We start from the raw sequence: 25002 nt of genomic DNA on the forward strand, positions 1-25002 counted from the left end.
TTTTTTGCAACTTTTCGGAATTTTTAGGCCAAGTTGGCCAACTTGGACTGAGTATCATGAAACTATTTGAAATTTAATTCCCTTTACGCTCATATTTTATGTGTTGAGATAACAATTTTTACAAATTTAACTATGCTGTCACAGAATGCTTGGACTATACCTCCGAATTCATCGCACTATTTGTATTTCAATGTTACTCCTCGGGCCCTTGATGCTTAGACTTCACTGTCAGACAATAGCACTGGCCTTACAGCTATTTTATAAATTTTGTCTTTGGTTTTTACGGGTTTTTTGAATTACACAGAAACTCTGAAAGCATATGCGACTTTCGTCAATCAGATGTTATTCTTCGAGACGTATGTTTCAACTGATCCGTTCTCTGATATTACTAATCCCAGATAATTGAAATTTTTACCTCTTGCAAGTGTGACGTTATGAAGCTTCATACGCTGACTAGGGTAAGTAAGAGCAATTTATAACAGGCATCATGGGCGAGAGCGAAAAAAAATCAGTAATCACAGAGCAGCAAAAGAAAGTGAATATAGTGACTGCCCCAAAACCATGAATAATCTTAAAGGTCGTACTGACTGGAAACAAGCCAGACATAGACAGAGAGCACAACGCTGTCTCCTGCTGCTCCGTACTCAGCCGTAGGCTGTGAAAGGTATCGCAGGGCGGAAGGAGAGGGGAGGGTGTGTTACGAAGCCTGACCGAGCCAACCCCGGGGGTTCCCCAAACGGTATCGACTTTTTGGGTCATCCCGGGGGCTTCCAGCGTCGGCAGCGGATGGCGCGCTGGACTGGCTGTCTGGCTGTGAGTGCACTTAATTGTGTCCAGTGGTTCGGTAGCGCTGTGTAGGAGGGGACGCGGACAGCCGCTTTGTACGCCAGTAGCAGGGACGGGCGAACAGCAGCCGTCGCTCCGTCTGCAGACGGCGACCACTTTACTCATAACAGGTATGTGAAAGAGCCTCACTGTTACCTTCTTTCCTTCGTTAGGATGGCGACCTGACTAGGTGACCTGGGAAACCGGGATTCCTCAGGGAAATTAAATTCGCTGAAATAATGCGGTAAATATCAGGGAATTCTAAAAGATTTGTTTGAGAGTTCTGAGAGACTGCTTAAGGAGTAATATTCGTTGACAAAAAGAAATAAGCTGAATCATTTTGCTTCAAATCACTCCGAGATTCTGCTTCCGAAACAGTCGGTCCTGAGGTCGAGTAAAGAAAGGTGAAGAAGTTCACTGAATTAATGTAATCAAATCACACGTTAATTTTATCTAATAATAGTCTTCTTTGTTGCGAGAAGTAACAGTTTACAATAAAGCAAATGTACCTAGGTGATTCAGAAAAAGACAGACATCAAAAGTAAATTGGGTATATATATTTCGTATTTCAATAAGAGGGAGTTGTCTTTTACCAAAATCAAGGTAATTTCCAATTGCCTATTGAAGTCGCGGAGTCCAAACGATACATATCGATCATGCGACTCTGGTGCGGGCGTTATGATCAATTGTTTGTGATCGTAATTCTTATCTGTTTTCCGTCGTTCCCTTAAGTTACATACCTCCGCGAATTAAGGGCAAAAAGAGAATTGTTCCCATAGCGTACACATCACATGACCTTTCACATGACGACAACACTGACGACGAGTAAGGTAAGTCATCTCCTTTGTAATTACAAGTATTTTTGTAACGGTCTTCTTTTGTCATTGCTGCAGTGACCACCGTAAACATACTCATAACGCCCGCCACCAGAGTCACATGATCGATTTAGGATCGCACGTTCGATATGTATCGTTTGGACTCCGCGACATCGTTAGGCAATCATTCTTGGAAATTACCAAAATCAATTTTTGGGGTTATGAGCTAGTAACCTCCACAAAGCATATGACCAGTGATACACACTGTAATTATTTGGGGACTATTTGAAATTTTTTCTGTCATGGTACCCTTTGGGGACTGCAATGTCAATAAATGGTCAGTGTGTAGTGAGAGGTCATCTGTCATTCAACTATCACTGATTGTATTTTACAATCTGGATCTGGATGTGTAATAGACTCTGCGAAAGTAGTTCCCTGACAGTCGCAGTGAACTTCAGGCAGCTGCTTCGCGCGCCCACGTCGACCAATCACTTAACGCGATTTTGTGTACGTCCCTATGGCAACGCCTCACTGTTGTCATGGTTCTACAGAAGACAATTATTTTGTTTCTTCGGCTGCCGTTCGCGCTTCGCAGTTGAAAACTGGTCACAGGGCGGCCATCTGCCAGGGAATTTCTTTTGTTCACTCTACTGTAGGACATAAATATTTTACATGTCTCTTCCACCGAACAAAATGTAACGAAGTACTTAGTGAAGTAGGTCATTCTTTGTGCTTAGTGGAGAGCAGGGTGACACTCGTAACTTTGAAATTACGAAACAGCTTATTTCTCACAGAAAGTTACGGTTCATATTTACTCTGTACATGAATAATTCTTGAATACATGGTTAATTGAAGGTAATATCCATAAATCAGTTGAGTTACTTAGTTGGAAGGTGTATGACAATGAACCGAGTGAGGACAAAGTTGAATATAGTCAGTGTAATAGACTACGCCAAAGTTGCCGATGAGATTACGTCGATAATTATTCTAGGCTTTGTTAGCAGCGTGCAGTGAATATAAGATACATAGGCGAGATGTCTCACTGAATTTTCTGAGTGTAATATTTTAGTTCTATGTAAGTACGAGATGGCAATAGAAACAAATTTGTGGTTTAGGCTATTTTATAGCGATCATTGTTATCGACAAACTGCAGGGAATTCATCTGTCGTTATCACCTAGATCCTTAAAACATCTTCGTTCCAGAAATGGTACGTAATTCCTGCTATACACGCTTAAGTTTCTACAGTGTTGGAATTCTTGTGATCCTTATTATGCTCTCGATTTATTTAAAAAGAAAACACATTTCAGCGTGCCGGTAGTCCTACCCCACTGCTCTAAAATTCCACAATACACTTCTCTCTTATAAAATGCATCCTTTCGATGTGATGCAAGGTTTTCTTCCCACTTACCATTCTTGTTACAATGTTGCAGCACTTATTTCATCTGTAAGGGTTAACGCCACTCGCAGTGCACTAACAGAAACGTATATTTTCCTTTTCCCTGCACGATTCTCCAGCAAATTAACATGCTTTATTGTACGTACTGCATTTCCGATCCTGCTGTCTCTCTCTCCAGACGTCTCTGCACGTCACTACTTCAAGTATAAAAGAAACCGGAAGCTAGCAAAATCAGTCGCCTGAGCTTGCAATATGAGAAGTATCAGCCGTCACCCTACTCATAACACCTGTTTTGTAACATAAACCGTGTTGATATTCGTCAAAAATATTTTCTTCGATCTTCTAATGACTCGAAAATTTCTAAGCCCATCAAAAGCAACTTTTGTCGAACGTAGCACAATAGTTTTGTTCTCCCAATTTCCGTGAATTTACGTCAGTAATTAATTTAATCGCAGTGTGAAACAATTACAATTTTAATGTGTAAAGTATAGGGAAGTAAATGAAAAGACTACTAAAAATCCCTTTAATAATGGTCATCTACTTAGTTCAACCGCTGTAGCAAATAGACCGCTCCTCAGACGTGTATTCTGAACTATCTTCAAGTAATAAAAAAACAGAGAAAAAGTGCTCCTACGGGAGCACAAAAAAGGCTAATATTTCCCTGTTTTAAAAGACCCTGACTGAAACGTGGGCACAAGCTGCCTGAGTCTATCTTCCTCAGCACCCAGAAACCGATAACGGATAAAGACTTTTGAGATAGGAAGATGGCACTTCTAGATAAATACCCGTAGAATATACTATTGAAATTTGTGCAATTTGCTGCGGTTATTTAGATTTCACCTCACAACGGATTCTACGTTTTCACGTGAGTATTTCGCGCATAGAAGTAAGATAACTTTGAACCTCTGTATCTCGGAATCGGATAAAGATACCAAGAAAAACGTTCAAGGTTTTTTTAGATAGGAATCTTGGGAATGTATCGTAAGTAATTCAGCCATTCATTTGCTGTACGTAGCCGTCTTGGAATCCGCGGCTCTATTTTGGTACCGAGAAACCATATTTTTTGGGTTTTCTCAGGAACCGACCATGAACTAAATGATGCCTCCATAAGCCCGTTAAAGCGCACCATAGAGTACATATAATGCAAAAATAACCAACGTATTTACTGCAGTTGCCAAATCTGGAGGAAGTGTGTTCAAACTTTGACCCTGTACGGTATACAAATGGTCTCTAGCCCAAAGGCTATCCAAAACACTTGAACCAACCTGTTACCATTAGAATCCGAGGTATGAGCTCCGGAAAAATCCCATTTTTATTCGCGGTGTTTTGGAACGTGCATACCGATGTTGCACACCCGAGATATTATGTTTACTACACTACTGGCCATTAAAATTGCTACACCAAGAAGAAATGCAGATGATAAACGGGTATTCAATGGACAAATATATTATACTAGAACTGACATGTGATTACATTTTCAATCAATTTGGATGCATAGATCCTGAGAAATCAGTACCCAGAACAACCAACTCTGGCCGTAGTAACGGCCTTGATACGCCTGGGCATTGAGTCAAACAGAGCTTGGATGGCGCGTACAGGTACAGCTGCCCATGCAGCTTCAACACGATACCACAGTTCATCAAGAGTAGTTGCTCGGCCACCATTGACCAGACTATTCAGATGGTGAGAGATCTGGAGAATGTGCTGGCCAGGACAGCAGTCGAACATTTTCTGTATCCAGAAAGGCCCGTACAGGACCTGCAACATGCGGTCGTGCATTATCCTGCTTTTGCAGGGATCGAATGAAGGGTAGAGCCACGGGTCGTAACACATCTGAAATGTAACGTCCATTGTTCAAAGTGCCGTCAATGCGAACAAGAGGTGCCCGAGACGTGTAACCAATGGCACCCCATACCATCACGCCGGTTGATACGCCAGTATGGCGATGACGAATACACGTTTCCAATGTGCGTTCACCGCGATGTCGCCAAACACGGATGCGACCATCATCATGCTGTAAAAAGAACCTGGATTCATCCCAAAAAAAAGACGTTTTGTCATTCGTGCACCCATTTTCGTCTTTGAGTGCACCATCGCAGGCGCTGCTTTCTGTGATGCAGCGTCAAGGGTACCCGCAGTCATGGTCTCCGAGCTGATAGTCCAGGCTGCTCCAAACGTCGTCGAACTGTTCATGCAGAGGGTTGTTGTGTTGCAAACGTCCCCATCTGTTGACTCAGGGATCGAGACGTGGCTACACGATCCGTTACAGCCATGTGGATAAGATGCCTGTCATCTCGACTGCTAGTGATATGAGGCCGTTGGGATCCAGCACTGCGTTTCGTGTTACCTTCCTGAACCCACCGATTCCATATTCTGCTAATAGTTATTGGATTTCGACCAACGCGAGCAGCAATGTCGCGATACGATAAACCGCAATCGCGATAGGCTACAATCCGACCTCTATCAAAAGTCGGAAACGTGATAGTACGCATTTCTCCTCCTTACACGAGGCATCACAACAACGTTTCACCAGGCAACGCCGGTCAACTGCTGTTTGAGTATGAGAAATCGGTTGGAAACTTCCCTCATGTCAGCACGTTCTAGGTGTCGCCACCGGCGCCAACCTTGTGTGAATGCTCTGAAAACCTAATCATTTGCATATCACAGCATCGTCTTCCTGTCTGTTAAATTTCGCGTCTGTAGTACGTCATTTTCGTGGTGTAGCTATTTTAGTGGCCAGTAGTGTAGTTTACAACTGAATGCAGTATTGAAGTTACGTATGTTGTCAGGTTCCACCCGATGCGACAATTCCAATCTTGATCGCAATGCTCGTACTTCTGCAGCCTCCACCTTCGGTCTTAGCATATGCTTAAGACATCGAAATATTGTTTAGAAAAATATCATTAAATCTGTTACAATTCGAAAACATACCATCAGTTAATCACGCCGAGAAAAACATACGAATTTTAGGCACATTGTAAATAACAACCTACATTCAGAGACTTTTCTTTTGCTAGTTTAAATGTATCCTACCAATAGCGCTTGGATAACAGTTACAGGTACATCATTACATCTCGGTGTAAGAGTTCGTCGGTGGCTGGCGAGTGACGGAATGCCATTCTCGCGGTAACCTTTATCCAGATGTCTTCACTGGGCAAGAGACCTGGAGAACATGCGTGCCAAGGCAACAGTCAGTCGAACACTCTGTGTACTGAGATAGGTCAAGACAGCAAGGAACACATACTGTCTCATACGATCTTGTTCAAGAATAACGTCATGGGGATCTCGAAGATAGGGCACAGCCAGTGAACATAAAACATCGGAAGTGTAGCCACTGTTGTCAGAACTGTCGGCTACGCGAAGCAGAGGTGATCGTGTTGCTAAGACGACGACAGCTCATACAGTCATGCATGCAACTGGGCCAATAGGACGAAGGCGAATCAGTCCTGGCAACGCTTGTTACCTTCGAGACCTGCACACATACGGAGACGTCTATTCTGCTCTTCTGCAGAGAACTGGGACTCGTCTGGAAAGACGACGTGGTACAACAGCTGTCGCTGGGCGCACCACGGTTGAGGTGCCTGCGTCTTCTGACGTGTCAAGGAAAGCCGCAACTAAAGTCGTCGTACTGACAGTTCGTGGTGCTCCTTACGTCGTCGCACTCTCCGTGTGGATACTTGTTCCACAAAGAAGCCGATTAACTGATTCAAGGCATTTGATATAGCTACACCCTCTCGCACGATCGAAGGAACAAAATGTCTTCTTGGCCGCTAGTTCGGTAAGACTTGGGATCTTCCATGGCTTTTAGTGTAGCTCTTCTGAACCGACAGATTCTGTATTCGCTTGGTAGTAATTGAATCCCGACGAACGTCAACATCAATAACGCGGTTCGAAAAGCACGTTCCAGCACGTTCTAGTAGAAGTATCTCCTTCTCACACAAGACAATGTCACCACTGAAACGGGAGGGACAAAAAGTGGAACATTTGTGGAAAAAGCTATACGGGTGACGACAGTTTGTGCTGTCGAGACGAGCCTACCACAAAAACTACAAAGTGCAGAAATTCGCCTGAAGGGTCAGCGACCTGGTGACTTAATCGACATCCAATCTAATGCGCCGTGCGAGTTGGATAACATCTAAGACGGCTTTTTCTGATCTCTCGTGTTGTTGTATGAGCGTCCTAGTGTGTTGTACTCGAGCGTAGCAAGACTATGTAGAACACCTGAAGCATTATGAATACCGTCTTAACTCTCCTCTAATTTTTAGTAATCGCCTAGAAACTTTTCGGACTGACGGAGTATGATTACTTGCTAGTAAAACACCAGTTGTTGTTGCGGTTTTCAGTCCGAAGATTGGTTTGATGCAGCTCTCTATGCTGTTCTATTCTGTGCGAGTGTCTCCACCTGCGAATAATTACTGCAACCTACATCTTTCTGAATCTGCTAACTGTATTCACCTCTTGGTCTCCGTCTACAATTTTTACTTCCCCACTTATAACATTATTTGCTTATGGTCCATTTAAAATTTTATAAATTTTTTGCTTTATAATTTTCACATATTGGTACTATAATTTCTGAAGATGTAAAGTGTGTTATACTATAGTTTTGAAGTTCTGTACATTGTACGTGAGTAATGTATGTAAAATACTATGTTAAATGTTTATTACGTTAAATAATTTTCTGATGGCATTTTGTATTTAAAATATTTGTGTGTATAAATTGTTCATGGTGATGCAAATTTGACAGTTTAAGAAACGGTCACGCTTAGGAACAGTGTAAGAAATAGCTATTATGTAAAAGCCAGTGTGATTTCGTTTGAAACGAAAGTGGCTTTGGAGAGTGGAAAAGGTGGCAAGGGCGTACTGGCGTGCTACCTAGAGCAAGCGCGGGAAGTAAGTGACAGTCTGTAGGCAGCAGTGATCGAGGTAACACCTTTGTGGAGCAGGACAAGCTTTGCCTGCAAATTTGCACAAAAATGCTTCGGATGAAGACTGCAAATGGCTTATGGGGATAGCTGCGAGTTGTTGGGCTGCTGTATGTAAAACTGAACGACGCCAAGAAGAGAAGTTGAGCCCATACAGCAAGATACTTGCAGGCCGTACTGTGGTTAGTGTAGCCGTCATAATTGTTCGCTATACCCAAGCCTACAGCCACCAGATAAGATTTTTTTTTATATTTTTACTTTTGTACAGCGTGAAGCATTAATTTAATCCTCCGTGCTGCCACGTTGATGTGTATGTGATAAGTGATAGTGAAGGTTTTGAATCATCTAGGGAGATACAGTACCTGCAGTCGGCTATACTGTCAGCACAGTCTATGAGCCAGATGTTTTCCTTCCTTGTAGCAGCCACCAGCCAAGGTCGGAAGCGAGTACCCCACTTCGGCAGCATCCGTGCTGCATGCGCCCGCTCATGGACGTAAATTTGCTTTTCGAATATTGGTGAGGGGTTATTGTTTTGTGACAGGCTTTGGCTCTAGTTGTTTTTTATTGTTGTACAACATTTTTACCATGAATTATTTAGTAGAAGTATGCATGAAGATCAACGTTTTTCATTGAATCAACATACAATATGATAGGTTACCTATTTCATCTACTCGTATATTGTTACATTCATATCAGCAGTGTAATGCAAATAATTATTGCTACTACCTACCTATTTTATGATAACTGCACCTACTATTTAGATTTACCTATCTATGTCTATTAGTCTTCACCGTCGTATGTTGTACCTAGGGCGAAACGTGACACTTCCGATGAAGAGATCAGGAGACTTATAGAGCAGTTGGACGCTGACGAGAAGAGGCGGGTTCAAGAAGGGACACTGAGTAGTGAAGAAGCCATAAACGGCTCAGATGTTGAGGATGAAGAACAGTTCGTGGAAGTAAATGAGCGTGACAGCGGTTCAGAGGTTTCTGAAGAAGAAGCACTGAAATGGAGATTGATGAAATGGAGGATTTCTTTTTTTACATCGGAAAAGACAAGGAAACTATTTGGTGCAGCAAATCCCCAGTAAAAGCTGCTTCACGAATATCATCAAAATTTTTCCCCATCCAACGCGGATTTCCAGGCATACTCCATTGATGCATTTCTCAAATTTATAGGTTTGATATTGTTAATACAATTATAGACTGTACCAACGCTTTTATTGCGAACAGAAGGGACGAAGTAAAATACTCCAGATATCGGAACTGTAAGGACACTACACGGGATGAGATGATGGGTATTTTGGGTCTTTCATTCCAAGTTGGAGTGAAGCATGGGAATCGTGCGAACTGCAGAGAGCAATGGAAAGATGATGGAACAGGTATGAGGATCACAAGGACGACATTCAGTTACAAGCGCTTCCTGTTCTTACTTCGATCAATGAGGTTTGATTACCTGTGCACGAAAGTGGAGAGAGAAAAGACTGACAGGCTCGCAGCCGTCTGCAATATTTATGACAGGGTTTTGGCCAGCTGTAGGAATAATTACAGTCATGGTGCAGTCACAATTGACGAGATGCTGTCCGCATTTAGAGGGTAGATATGGTTCTGTCGAATATATACCTAGCAAACCGGCCAATTATGGACTGAAATATTATGCAATATGTGACAGTAAAACATGTTATACATCGAATTTCGAGGTGTAGTGTGGAAAGCAGAGGCCAGGCCCTAGGGATGTATCAAATAAACCACACGATGTAGTTCAAAGACTTTCTCAAGATATTCAACGTTCCAACAGAAACATTACAATGGACAGCTACTACACTATTGTGCCATTAGCTCAAATCCTTCTTGAGAAAGGATTGACTGTCATTGATAGCCTCAAAGCCAACGAAAGAGAAATCCCTCCTGAATTTATCTCAAAATCATGGGAAATCGGTTCATGTATTTATGGGTTTCAGTAAGATAAAACACTTGTTTCCATCCATACCAAGTGTAGGAAATGTGTACTCCTTCTATCGACTATTCATGACCGCAAAGTTACCGATGAAATGACGGGTAAACCACTGATCAACACCGATTATAATTCCACCAAGGAAGGTGTCGATACAGTCAATAAAATGTGCGCTGCTTACTCAAATGCACGGCAAACAAGGAGATGGCCTCTGAGGATTTTTTTCAGTTTTTTGGACCTGGCTGGCATAAATTCACAAGTGCTGTTTCTCCAAAAAAAAACTGAATTCACAATACGCTGTCGCGACTTTCTCAGTGAATTAGCGCTCGAATTTTAAGAGGCTCATTTCAAAATAAGGGCTCAGATGGGCACATTTCCAAAAGATATCTGACTGTTTCTTGTAACATACCGCGAGCCGTCCCAACCAATTGCAGCCCCAGACGCTGCAAAAGGAAATGGACCATGTCATCAGTGTGGAGGAAAAAAAGTGCAATCGTACAACTATCACATGTAATGATTGTAAACAATTTGTTCGTAAGAAACACTCACGGCATATTGCAACGTGTAAATATTGTGATAGTTTGAAAATCCTGCATATTAATGTTTCCTATTTAGCTCGATTTTCAAGAGAGAAACTTACGAACCTATAAATTATGTTCAGACGGGTAGTGGTCTATTCAGTTACTGTACTCTTGCTCAACGTTGTTTATTCTGATAATGTTCTCAGCGTAAGCAGTTACCTACTATTTTTCCTGTCAAATTCTGGTTGTATTTTATTATAAGTTTGATTTGTAATCTTGTGAAATTGGCTGTATTCAAAAGGTGTACGTTCTTTCTTTCAAAAGGTTATGTTACCACCGATAACGAAATATATTTTCATTTTAGTTACTTGCGTTTGATATTTTATAGTTTACTGAGGAACGATTTCTAGTTTACATTGAAGAAATACATTATACTGAAAGGCTCTAATATGCTCAAGAGCCAAATATATAATTCAGTTCGATATTGTGATTTGTTTCTAATGATTTTACCTATCTTACATCGAAAACAGGACTGCTACAAGAGTGAAAAAGCCGATTTTCTGGAGGTAGCAGTCAGTGCTACATGCGTCCGCTCTTGCTAGTTTCACAGGCTCGTCCACCGGAGGGTTAAACCGTGTTGTAATAATCATTTTTGAACTTAAAAAAGGCTGGTTCACCCTGTTATTTCATCCTACTCATGCACCTATAAAGGGTTCCTTCCTGGTGTTTGATTAATCCGAGTATCCTGTTTTACAAACTTATGAAGTGCCAAGTTAATATAAAGAGGCACCATTTAAATTGTTTACGTGTTTTCTTAAATATTGCAAAGTATTATAGTAAAAGTTTGCTTACGTAAAATTCAGTCAGAGTGTAGCCAAGTACTAGAATCTGTTAAATGACTATACAGAGTTACTAAACTGGCGATCCCTTGATGTCTCAGAATGTGTCATATCAACCAATCCCTTCTTTTGGTCCAGTTGTGCCACAAATTCCTTGTCTGCCCAATACTTTTCAGCACCTGCATATTAGTTATGTGATCTACCAATCTAATCTTCAACATTCTTCTGTAGCACCAGATTTCTATTATCTTCTTGTCTAAACCGTTTATCGTCCATGTTTCACTTCCATACGTGGCTACACTACAGACAAATTCTTTCAGAAAAAACTCCCTAACAATTAAATGTGTATTGGATATTAATAAATTTCTTTTCTTCAAAAATTCTTTTCTTGCCATTGCCAATATACATTTTATATCCTCTCTACTTCGGCCAACATCAGTTACCTTGCTGCCCAAATAGCAAAAATCATCGACCACTTTAAGTGTCTCGTTTCCTAATCTTGTTTTGCTTTTGTTGACTTTCATCTTACACTCTCCTTTCAAAACAATCACCAGTGGTACAAGGACGACCCATTACGTCCAATATCGGAGAGCCATGGCAGTCGTGTCAATATGTAAGGGAAAAATGAATTGAAGTTTGTGTTAGTGCGGGGGGCACTCAGCTTAGGTAGTTCGTGCAGTAATGTTGACTATTGTGCTGTGGTGTAATGGTTAGCATTACTCCCTAGCAATGAAAAAAGACCCGGGCTCGAGCCCCGGTCGCACTACAAATTTTAATTCATTTCGTCTGCTTCGATCATAATCTTCATTCCGTTCAACAGCTCTTCCAAGTCCTTTCTTGTCTCAGACAGAATTACATTGTCACTGTCAAACCCCAAGGTTTTTATTTATTTTCCCTGAACTTTAATCCCTACTCCAACCTTTCTTTGGTTTCTTTTACTGTTTGTTCAATGTACAGCTGGAATAAGACCCGGGAGAGGCTACAACCCTTCTCAACTACTGATTCCCTTTCATGCCCCTTGACTCTTATAACTGCCGTCTGGTTTATGTGCAAATAGCATCTCACTCCTCTGCTGTCTTCAGGATTTCAAAGAGAGTATTCCAGTCAACATTGTCAAAAGCGTTCTCCAAGTCTACAAACTATAAGCGTAGGTTTCCCTTTCCGTAACCTATCTTTAAAGCTGCCCATTTGTCTTCTGCTGTATTCTTTTCCTTCCCCTCTTCTCTACAACCGTTACCTAATGCTATATCTGAAACTATCAGCAGATGCTTCGTACATTATACAGTTATAACTAAGATCTAATATGAGCTGTTTTTTTTCTAGCTTATTGTACAAAGGAAATGCGCAAACAACTCAGGTAGCAACCAATGACCATCACTACGTCATTAAGAGACTGTTTAACAATGAACGTCATTAAGAAGAAAGGAACAAACAAAACTGAGAATACCAAACAAACTAGGATGATGATTGCAGTGATGCCCTGTTGCTGTGATTTCCCTTCAAAGATCCTTCGAGTAACATCCATTGCCGACACGGGAGCTGGTGTCGAGAAACACCTTGTCGAGCAGTGATGTATTGTGGCTATAAGTGCACTTGAAAAAGCAGCCGCTAGTGCTGGAACGCAACTTAAAACCGGTCATAAGGCTGGCGTGACTGGGCGTACATTAAATGGCTCCCACAAACGTACTGACTTCCGTACACAAGCGAGTGCTGCAGCGCTCTCGCTAACTTCAGCAGCTAAGGAACAGCAGCCACAGTACGACAGCAGCGGGTGCGGTTTCGTCTTATACAGTAGACCGAGTCACTGCTCACAGAGGCTACGCGAATGAGGATAACTACGGAAGCGCAACCCTACGGCTGCTAAGAGGACAGTCGTTGACTAGCAGTGGTTCACTTCTCACAAACAACCAACATTCAGATGTGGTTTCTTAGTGGGAAACTCGCTGCGTAATCTTTCTTTCTATACAGACTGTGGGCGGTGTTACTCTTACCTACTTTTGGCGGTTGCGCTGAAATGATAATGATCTGCATATCCAAGCTTATCTACTGCATGCCAGTTTGACGTTTTTTGCTTATTCAAAAAATGCCTCTGAGCACTATGGGACTTAACATCTGAGGTCATCAGTCCCCTAGAACTTATAACTACTTAAATCTAATTAACCTAAGGACATCACACACATCCATGCCCGAGGCAGGATTCGAACCTGCGACCGTAGCAGTCGCGCGGTTCCCGACTGAAGCGCCTAGAAACGCTCGGTCACCGCGGCCGACTTTTGCGTATTGTCTTCATGATGTGTCAGGTTTAATGCCTATATAGCAGAAGATGGATAAAAATTGTTGGAATGGGCACAAGTCACTGTGGTTGACTTATTCGTTAAGGCTTTGAATTATACTCTGGGAAAAGGGACGTAATATACCATTCAGTTTGCTGCTACAACCAACATAACACCAAAATCAATCTTTCAGTATGCTACGTAGCGCGCCGCTGGTGTGAAACTTCTCCTGACAGGTAAAATCTGTGTACAGCTCGAAATCTTGTCTCTCGTGAGGATTGCTCTTATCAATTGAGCTGTTATCACGCAACACTAACGACTCCCCCTCACAAGTGTAATTCCTGATTTACAGTTTTTTAGCTGTGAGGATGTATGGTGAGTCGTTCTTGTCTAGCTCAGTCGGTAGGATGGTTTGATTATTGTAGATGTGATATTATTGAAATATTATTTCTTTCGTGTCATTAACTAAAGTAAAAAATGAAGGCTACCTGCTGTCACAATATTTATCGTGCAGTATGATTTACAAGCAACCACAAAATCCTGACTTGTACCGAACGAAATAATAGTCGTCGGCACAGTGCTGGGTAGAAGGAAGAGGCTGAGTTGATACCACAACACATACAAAACAGCAGATCACTTTATTATAACTAAAACAAGTGAAATCTTAACTTTAAAACAATTCATGTCCACATTTTATTCCAATTGACAAAAATGTTACATTTTTACAGTTTAAGTTTATTTCTTGTGATTATTTCAATTTGACAAGAGCTTTTTTGCTCAGATGTTTTTTACCTATGGTGTGATTACATGCAAGTACACTGCTTGTACAGTGTTGTTGTTGTGGTCTTCAGTCCTGAGACTGGTTTGATGCAGCTCTCCATGCTACTCTATCCTGTGCAAGCTTCTTCATCTCCCAGTACCTACTGCAACCTACATCCTTCTGAATCTGCTTAGTGTATTCATCTCTTGGTCTCCCTCTACGATTTTTACCCTCCACGTTGCCCTCCAATACTAAACTGGTGATCCCTTGATGCCTCAGAACATGTCCTACCAACCGATCCCTTCTTCTGGTCAAGTTGTGCCACAAAGTTCTCTTCTCCCCAATCCTATTCAATACTTCCTCATTAGTTATGTGATCTACCCATCTAATCTTCGGCATTCTTCTGTAGCACCACATTTCGAAAGCTTCTATTCTCTTCTTGTCCAAACTATTTATCGTCCATGTTTCACTTCCATACATGGCTACACTCCATACAAATACTTTCAGAAATGACTTCCTGACACTTAAATCAATACTCGATGTTAACAAATTTCTCTTCTTCAGAAACGCTTTCCTTGCCATTGCCAGTCTACATTTTATATCCTCTCTACTTCGACTATCATTAGTTATTTTGCTCCCCAAATAGCAAAACACCTTTACTACTTTAAGTGTCTCATTTCCTAATCTAATTCCCTCAGCATCACCCGACTTAATTTGAATACATTCAATTATCCTCGTTTTGCTTTCGTTGATGTTCATCTTATATCCTCCTTTCAAGACACTGTCCATTCCATTCGACTGCTCTTCCAAGTCCTTTGCTGTCTCTGACAGAATTACAATGTCATCGGCGAACCTCAAAGTTTTTATTTCTTCTCCATGGAGTTTAATACCTACTCCGAAATTTTCTTTTGTTTCCTTTACTGCTTGCTCAATATACAGATTGAATAACATCGGGGAGAGGCTGCAACCCAGTCTTACTCTCTTCCCAACCACTGCTTCCCTTTCATGTCCCTCGACTCTTATAACTGCCATCTGGTTTCTGTACAAATTGTAAATAGCCTTTCGCTCCCTGTATTTTACCCCTGCCACCTTTAGAGTTTGAAAGAGAGTATTCCAGTCAACATTGTCAAAAGCTTTCTCTAAGGCTACAAATGCTAGAAACGTAGGTTTAGGTTTGCCTTTCCTTAATCTTTCTTCTAAGATAAGTCGTAAGGTCAGTATTGCCTCACGTGTTTCAGTGTTTCTACGGAATCCAAACTGATCTTCCCCGAGGTCGGCTTTTACTAGTTTTTCCATTCGTCTGTAAAGAATTCGTGTTAGTATTTTGCAGCTGTGGCTTATTACACTGATTGTTCGGTAATTTTCACATCTGTCAACACCTGCTTTCTTTGGGATTGGAATTATTATATTCTTCTTGAAGTCTGAGGGTATTTCGCCTGTTTCATACATCTTGCTCACCAGATGGTAGAGTTTTGTCAGGACTGGTTCTCCCAAGGCCGTCAGTAGTTCCAATGGAATGTTGTCTGCTCCCGGGGCCTTGTTTCGACTCGTGTCTTTCAGAGCTCTGTCAAACTCTTCACGCAGTATCGTATCTCCCATTTCATCTTCATCTACATCCTCTTTCATTTCCATAATATTGTCCTCAAGTACATCGCCCTTGTATAGACCCTCTATATACTCCTTCCACCCTTCTGCTTTCCCTTCTTTGCTTAGAACTGGGTTTACATCTGAGCTCTTGATATTCATGCAAGTCGTTCTCTTATCTCCAAAGGTCTCTTTAATTTTCCTGTAGGCAGTATCTATCTTACCCCTCGTGAGATAAGCCTCTACATCCTTACATTTGTCCTCTAGCCATCCCTGCTTAGCCATTTTGCACTTCCTGTCGATCTCATTTCTGAGACGTTTGTATTCCTTTTTGCCTGCTTCATTTACTGCATTTTTATATTTTCTCCTTTCATCAATTAAATTCAATATTTCTTCTGTTACCCAAGGATTTCTACTAGTCCTCGTCTTTTTACCTACTTGATCCTCTGCTGCCTTCACTACTTCATCCCTCAAAGCTACCCATTCTTCTTCTACTGTATTTCTTTCCCCCCATTCCTGTCAATTGTTCCCTTATGCTCTCCCTGAAACTCTGTACAACCTCTGGTTCTTTCAGTTTATCCAGGTCCCATCTCCTTAAATTGCCACCTTTTTGCAGTTTCTTCAGTTTTAATCTACAGGTCATAACCAATAGATTGTGGTCAGAGTCCACATCTGCCCCTGGAAATGTCTTACAATTTAAAACCTGGTTCCTAAATCTCTGTCTTACCATTATATAATCTATCTGATACCTTTTAGTATCTCCAGGGTTCTTCCATGTATACAACCTTCTTTCATGGTTCTTAAACCATGTGTTAGCTATGATTATGTTGTGCTCTGTGCAAAATTCTACCAGGCGGCTTTCTCTTTCATTTCTTAGCCCCAATCCATATTCACCTACTACGTTTCCTTCTCTCCCTTTTCCTACACTCGAATTCCAGTCACCCATGACTATTAAATTTTCGTCTCCCTTCACTATCTGAATAATTTATTTTATTTCATCATACATTTCTTCAATTTCTTCGTCATCTGCAGAGTTAGTTGGCATATAAACTTGTACTACTGTAGTAGGTGTGGGCTTCGTATCTATCTTGGCCACAATAATGCGTTCACTATGCTGTTTGTAGTAGCTTACCCGCATTCCTATTTTCCTATTCATTATTAAACCTACTCCTGCATTACCCCTATTTGATTTTGTGTTTATAACCCTGTAGTCACCTGACCAGAAGTCTTGTTCCTCCTGGCACCGAACTTCACTAATTCCCACTATATCTAACTTTAACTTATCCATTTCCCTTTTTAAATTTTCTAACCTTCCTGCCCGATTAAGGGATCTGACATTCCACGCTCCGATCCGTAGAACGCCAGTTTTCTTTCTCCTGATAACGACATCCTCTTGAGTAGTCCCCGCCCGGAGATCCGAATGGGGGACTATTTTACCTCCGGAATATTTTACCCAAGAGGACGCCATCATCTTTTAATCATACAGTAAAGCTGCATGCCCTCGGGAAAAATTACGGCTGTAGTTTCCCCTGGCTTTCAGCCGTTCGCAGTACCAGCACAGCAAGGCCGTTTTGGTTATTGTTACAAGGCCAGATCAGTCAATCATCCAGACTGTTACCCCTGCAACTACTGAAAAGGCTGCTGCCCCTCTTCAGGAACCACACGTTTGTCTGGCCTCTCAACAGATACCCCTCCGTTGTGGTTGCACCTACGGTACGGCTATCTGTATCGCTGAGGCACGCAAGCCTCCCCACCAACGGCAAGGTCCATGGTTCATGGGGGTGGGGGGGGGGGGGCTTGTACAGTATATGGAAGTATTGTACAGTATATGGAAGTAATACTATTAATTATATTGTATTATTGAGCCATGTCATTATATTTTCTAGGTAATCCTATGTAATTTTTATTCTGATGAAGACCGTCTTAGAGCTGTCGAAACCATGGCCAGTTTGACAACAATTTTATGCAGCCGAGGTGACTATGTAAGTGGGCTGCTTCTGTGTTGGCAGCGGTGTGTAGCGCTTTGCATTGGATCTCCTACTACGCTTTCTCTGTAAGAGACTGTGGCTGGTTGGACTCGTTGTTGGAAGTTAATCGTCAGTAGTGTTGGGCAGTTGGAAGTTAGTCGCCAGCAGTGATGGAAGTACTGTTGTGTAGTTGGAGGTGAACAGCCAACAGTGATGGATACTAAATGTGAGAAGTTAGCACTGATGGAGGGTAGAGGTCTGAAGCGTTAGCGCAGGCTAACGATCTGTACACGCTCGACTTGGAGATTGAATATTATTCATGATTATATACCTTTGTACTAGATGTCAATGACGATTTACATTCGTGTCTGAACTGGATGTAACATTATTAAGGTAAAAGAAATGCATTATTTGGTTTGCAACAAAATCTTTCCTTTGCTTACCATATGCCTATTAGTAGTTAGTGACTTCAGTAGTCAGAATATTTTATTTAGCTGGCAGTACTGCAGTAGTTCGCGTAATGAAGATTTTTGTGAGGTAAGTGCTTAATGAAATGTATAGGTTATTGTCAAGATTGCTTCTTATTCAGGACCATTCTTTTGTATTAATTATTTGAAGTTAGGTCGTAATTTTCTGAGCAGTCAGATTGCGTTGCACTAGAATATTGTGGGTCAGTGTTAACATGATAAGAAAAACCAAAGAGAAAGTAGGCTCAGTACGTTCAGTTTTACTGAGCTGTTCCAAATAACGTAGAAGTTTCATCTTATCAGTCATTCAGCAATTTAAGTACAGTTTCACACATTTAAATAAAGAAGTTTCAACTATAAGTACAATATGTAATTAAGTTAAAGCACGATTGCTGGACTTCAACCTATAACAATGTTTAAAATTTCAACATAACGTATCACTTTGCACTGTATAAGATAGTAGTTTCTGCTCTCAGTGTACAGAACAATGGTTCAAATGGCTCTGAGCAAAATGGGACTTAACATCTGAGGCCATTAGTCCCCTAGACCTTAGAACCACTTAAACCTAACTAACCTAAGGACATCACACACATCCATGCCCGAGGCAGGATTCGAACCTGCGGGCGTAGCAGTCGCGCGGTTCCGGACTGAAGCGCCTAGAACCGCTCGGCCACCGCGGCCGGCTCTCCGTGTACATTTGGCCATAATTTTTACTATGTAGTTACTGTCTAACACAGCTGTCGCACTGCTGGCTATAGTGAGACGATGCTCTCGTCTTCGGCAATGATTGCAGATTGGTGTGAGCGGCACCCTGTTCTGACGTAACCAAGGATGTTGCAGCGGTAGCGTCTGGAAACTCTTGAGGACGTGTCTACGCCGATGTCCCTCATTCATCGTTGCGTTGTTAACATGCCGAAGAAAATTAAGTACCTACAGTCGTCGGCTGAGTGCATAAATACAACACAATTTGCGCGAACTTGTTACAGGCTACTAAGCGATTTCAACACCAGTTCGTAAGGAACGTATATCCATTAGCAACCGCGATGAGCACATTTTCGCGAAATATCTGACAGCAGTTATTTTCATTCAGCAGTGAATAATGAGCGTCCCGAAGTCTCCCGCTGTTGTGTGTGGAAATCGGCGGCGTTTGCGTTAATGCTGAGAGAAGGGCCGGAGATGAGCGCAGGAAACAATTTCCGACAGCGCAGGTTGCGAATGCGCAGGCGTAATGACAATTTAAATGGCTTTAAGGAGTTATTTTCCGCTGAACACAGAGAGGATTGCAATGCAACGCGACGGTAGGATCTACGATCTGCTGCATGTAGTTGCTAGTTAGACGAGCTCCATAGGAAACCATCAACTTATCGGGAGAACAAACCTGTTTCCGTATGTCACTAGGACACGTCTAAATTTAGCTTCTTTGAAGTTCTTGTCGCTCCTAAGCTAATACCTCGCGATGTTCTGTTATGAAATCTGCATCTTCTGTAATGTTAAGGTCACAAATATGTCGAAAGTAGCGAAAATATTGAAATCCCGATTTTATTTACAGCTGTGCTATTTTCAAACAAACACAAGACCGTCCACTTTCCGGAAACCTGGAACAGCTATCGGAGATACCTTCGTTAACTGCAGGGGAGATTGAAGTCAAGATTGTTGTTGTTGTCGTTGTCAGTTCAGAGATTGAAGTGATGCAGTTCTCCAGGCTAGTCTATCATGTGTAAGACTCATCTTTGCATAAATACTGCAACCTACATTCATTTGAGCCTACATACTGTATTCAAGTCTTGGTCTCTCTCCAGAATTTTTACCCTCACACTTCTTTCAATCACCAGACTGCCGATTCCTTGATGCTGGTAGACTGATGCTGGTAGACTGTGTGTCTATAAATTGTTCTGTCTTTAGTTAAGTTCGCCAAATCTTGCTTTCTCAACCAGTCCGACTCAGGATATCCTCGTTAATTATTCGAGCTATCCATCTGTTTTCAACGTTGTTCCATAACACATTTCTAAAGCTATCCTCTTATCGTCTGAACTGTGTATCGTACACATTTCATTTCCGTACAATTCCACACTCTAGACAAATGTTTTCAGAAAACATTTTGTAACATTCAAATTTATAGAGGATCTTAAAATATTTCTCTTTTTCAGGAATACTACTTCGGCCATTGCCACTTAATTTGCTACCCAATTAGCAAAATTCATCGACTGCTTTTGGAGCCTCATTTCCTAATCGAATTTCCTCAGCATCATCTGATTTAATTCGACTACATTCCATTACCCTTTTTTTACTTTTCTTGATGCCATCTTGTAACCTCATTTTCAAGAGCCTATCCGTTCCGTTCAACTGCTCTTCCGTCCTTTGCCATCTCTGACACAATTACTATGTTACTGGTAAAACGTCAAAGTGGGAGTAGGCGACAACCATTTCTCACTGGCTTCTCAACTACTGCTTCTCTTTCTTGCTCTTCGACTCGTTTTACTGCGTCTTGTATTTTTCCCTCTTGCCTTCAGAATATCAAAGAATGTATTCCAGTCAGCTTTGTCAAAAGCTTTCTCTATTGGTTCAAATGGCTCTGAGCATTATTGGACTTAACATCTGAGGTCATCAGTCCCCTAGAAATTAGAACTATTTAAACCTAACTAACCTAAGGACATACACACATCCATGAACGAGGCAGGATTCGAACCTGCGACCGTAGCAGTCGCGCGCTCCCTGACTGTAGAGCCTAGAACCGCACGGCCACAAAAAGCTTCCTCTAAGCCTACAAATTCAATAAATGTAGGTTAGCCTTTTAATAGAAGTTGTAGAGTCAATATGGACCAGAGAGTTCCCGCATTTCTCCGGAATCCAAATTGATCTTTCCCAAGGTCGTATTCGAGTAGTGTCTTCATTCATCTGTAAATAATTCCTGTCTGTTTTTTGAACCATGACTTATGAAGCTGGTGGTTCGGTAATAATCAGACCTGTCTTCACGGGACTTATCTGGAACGGGGATTATTAAAAAAATGGTTCAAATGGCTCTGAGCACTATGGGACTTAACATCTGTGGTCATCAGTCCCCTAGAACTTAGAACTACTTAAACCTAACTAACCTAAGGACATCATACACATCCATGCCCGAGGCAGGATTCGAACCTGCGACCGTAGCAGTCGCCCGGTTCCGGACTGAGCGCCTAGAACCGCTAGACCACCGCGGCCGTCTCTGGATCAGAAGAAAGGACAGGAATATTTTAGTGGCAGCATTGTTGAAGAACTGTTCTGGAGTGTGCATGCAGTGACTTGAAGAAATCACAGGAAAGAATGAGTAGCCGGGCGGGTATTTGTACCCTGCGATTCCAGTGTCGTAACCAGCACGCTACCTCGCTAGATCGTAAAAATCGTAGGGGGAGACCAAGAGATCAATACACTAAGCAGATTCAGAAGGATGTAGGTTGCAGTAGGTACTGGGAGATGAAGAAGCTTGCACAGGATAGAGTAGCATGGAGAGCTGCATCAAACCAGTCTCTAGACTGAAGACCACAACAACAACAACAACAACAACAACAACCTCGCTAGATGTTTAACTCAACTCATAACTTATATTAAAGGCCACCCCATCGATTACAAATACAAGTTACCAAGATTTAGCAAAATCCTCCAAGGTGTGAAACAATATAAGAATTTTCTTCCAACTCATACGTGATGATGACCTGGTGGGTTAGGTATTTCTATATAAAAAAGCTCTTGATTCAATAGGGCACTGATAGGTACTAAAGAAAGTAACGAGAATATAGTAAACACAGTCAGATTTGCGATATCACTGAGTACTTCTTAGAAAGAACCATGAAGCACGTTACTATGGATGGACAGATGCCCAGAAATACAAGAGTAATTTGGGAAGTTTCCCAAAGATCATCAGTGTTCACTGATTGTGTTAACCGCCATCTCAGACTAAATCGTAATAAATTAATCTCATCTGTTATAACTGCTCAATCTTGTGCTGAATCTTTGCTGTTATAATGTAGATACTCGCACTTAAACAGTTTCTCTCTCCTATAATTGCTGTTGTCATTACTGCTGAATGTTAGCCATTCGCTAACTCCACTACTGGTTTCTCATTAGCAAACTGTTACGCTCGATAACATTGCTTCTCCAGCAAGGTCTGTTTAAACTGCCTAAACTATATACATTCATACGCTCACTCATTCATCATCATCATCTTGGACAGTTTCCAGCCACTGGCTGGGTCTGTCGGGAACACAAGCCTCTCCATCGTGTTCTGTCTTTCCACCATTCCCCCTCTTCCACCTTCGCTGACTCATTCATTGACATATATCACAGGCACGTACACTATGTGATCAAAAGTATCCGGACACTCACAAAAACATACGTTTTTCATATTAGGTGCATTGTGCTGCCACCTACTGCCAGGTACTCCATATCAGCGACCTCAGAAGTCATTAGAGAACGTGAGTGAGCAGAAGGGGGCGCTCCGCGGAACTCACGGACATCGAACATGGTCAGGTGATTGGGTATCACTTGTGTCAGACGTCTGTACGCGGGACTTACACACTCCTAAACATCACTAGGTCCACTGTTTCCCGTGCGTTAGTGAAGTGAAAACGTGAAGGGACACGTACAGCACAAAAGCTACTGGCCGACCTCGTCGGTTGACTGACAGAGACCGCCGACAGTTGAAGAAGATCGTAATGTGTAATAGGCAGACAGCTATCCAGACCACCACACAGGACTTCCAAACTGCATCAGGATCCACTGCAGTTAGGCGGGAGGTGAGAAAACTTGGATTTCGTGGTCGAGCGGCTGCTCATAAGCCACACATCACGCCGGTAAATGCCAAACGACGCCTCGCTCGGTGAAAGGAGCGTAACCATTTCGGTGGTGTTATGGTGTGGCCGTGTTTTTCATGTAGGGGACTTCCACCCCTTGTTGTTTTGCGTGGTAATATCACAGCACAGGCCTACATTGATGTTTTAAGCACCTTCTTGCTTGCCACTGTTGAAGAGCAATTTGGGGATGGCGATTGCATCTTTGAACATGTTCATAATGCAAGTCCTGTGGCAGAGTGGTTACACGACAGTAACATCCCTGTAATGGACTGGCTTGCACAGAGTCCTGATTTGAATCCTATAGAACAGCTTTGGGATGTTTTGGAACGCCGTCTTCGTGCCAGGCCTCACCAATCTACGACGATACCGCTCCTTAGTGCAGCACTCTGTGAAGAATGGGCTGCCATTCCCCAAGAAACCTTCCAGCACCTAGTTCAACGTATGCCTGCGAGAGGGAAACCTGTCATCAAGGCTAAGGGTGGGCCAACACCACACTGAATTGCATTGTTACCGATGGGTGGGGGGGCGTCACGAACTTGTAAGTCATTTTAGGCAGGTATCCGGGTACGTTTGATCACATAGTGTATGTAGGATAAACTTATAGTACAATTGAAGTATATGGTATTGAGAATCAAAACGATTGTGCCTGGAGTCGACGTACTTGAAAGATTCTGAAATAGTTTATAATTTTGATTTAGTCGGCCACACTCAGTATAGCAAACTTAAGCAACGAAACATTCAATATTTACTGTTAGACATCACATTCCAAAATTCAGATCAATAAAGTAAATGCATTGTTACAATATCTATTTCAAAATTTTCTTATCAAACGAGTGCTTTTTTAAAAATCTTTTCGTTCTCCACTCCTAGGAGGGGAGCAGGTAGTTCGATATTCGACCCTTTAAAAGTCTCGGTTCTGGTCAGTCAGTTATCAAACTGATAGTAGGGCAGATAGGGGATCCTAATTGAGAATAAATGGAAAGGGCTAAGCATTTGTGGCATTCGCCTTATAACAAAGGGAAATCTCTTGGTCGGAACCAGCACGATTTGAGCCATAATGGTGCATTTATGGTGCATCGTCCTTCGTTCAGAACATTAACCTAGCCAAGTATTAAAATGTAGTGTGTGTGTGTGTGTGTGTGTGTGTGTGTGTGTGTGTGTGTGTAAGTGTAATATGGCTTAACCTAGTTTCGCCTGCGAGAAAGCATTCTGTTCTCTCGATTTCTAACCAAACGCTTTAGCTTGTTGTACCTTGCACCACAATAAACTCTATTTATAATTTTGCTTATTACGTTTCGAAATTTCTACAGCATAAGCTACTTCTGAATTTTTTTTTAAATTTAAATAGCCCGCCGCTGTGACCGAGCGGTTCTAGGCGCTTCAGTCCGAAACTGCACTGCTGCCAGGGTCTCAGGTTCGAATCCTGTCTCGGGCAATGATATGTGTGATGTCCTTAGGGTAGTTAGGTTTAAGTAGTTACAAGTCGACGGGGCTGGTGACCTCAGTTGTTAAGTCCCATAGTGCTTAGAGCCATTTGAACTATTTTTTTTTTTTTATTTAAACAGTAATTTTCACAACGACAGTCAGTAGTAATGTCGGAGTTCGTACTGTGCAAATCCACAACGTTTATGTTATTGTTTTGATTCTGTGACCAGCTATGTATCTTCTTACCTCGCCGATGCCGCCAGCTGCTGCGATAAAACATCACGTTTTCTCTTCTCCTCTTTCGCCACCGTAGGTGAATGTGGTTGTTAATGCAGATTGCAGTCTTCGGCAACAATTTTGGAACACATTACATTGAAAATTCTGAGTCACCAATGTCTTGTTCTTGAAGTCCATCCAAAAATTTGGTG

The 25002-nt window shown here is 41.9% G+C and overlaps 1 protein-coding gene across 1 annotated transcript in view; it reads left to right on the plus strand.

Annotated features, from left to right (window-relative positions):
- The first annotated feature begins 935 nt into the window (after window positions 1–935).
- The window catches only part of LOC126466320 (uncharacterized), a 597202-nt gene continuing 573135 nt past the window's right edge, over window positions 936–25002 (plus strand). Inside the window, exon 1 of the mRNA XM_050096378.1 lies at window positions 936–956. The gene's annotated coding sequence lies outside the window, so the exon portion shown is untranslated. The remainder of the gene's footprint in view (window positions 957–25002) is intronic.

Source organism: Schistocerca serialis, chromosome 1 (genome assembly GCF_023864345.2).
Source record: "Schistocerca serialis cubense isolate TAMUIC-IGC-003099 chromosome 1, iqSchSeri2.2, whole genome shotgun sequence".
NCBI lineage: Eukaryota > Metazoa > Arthropoda > Insecta > Orthoptera > Acrididae > Schistocerca > Schistocerca serialis.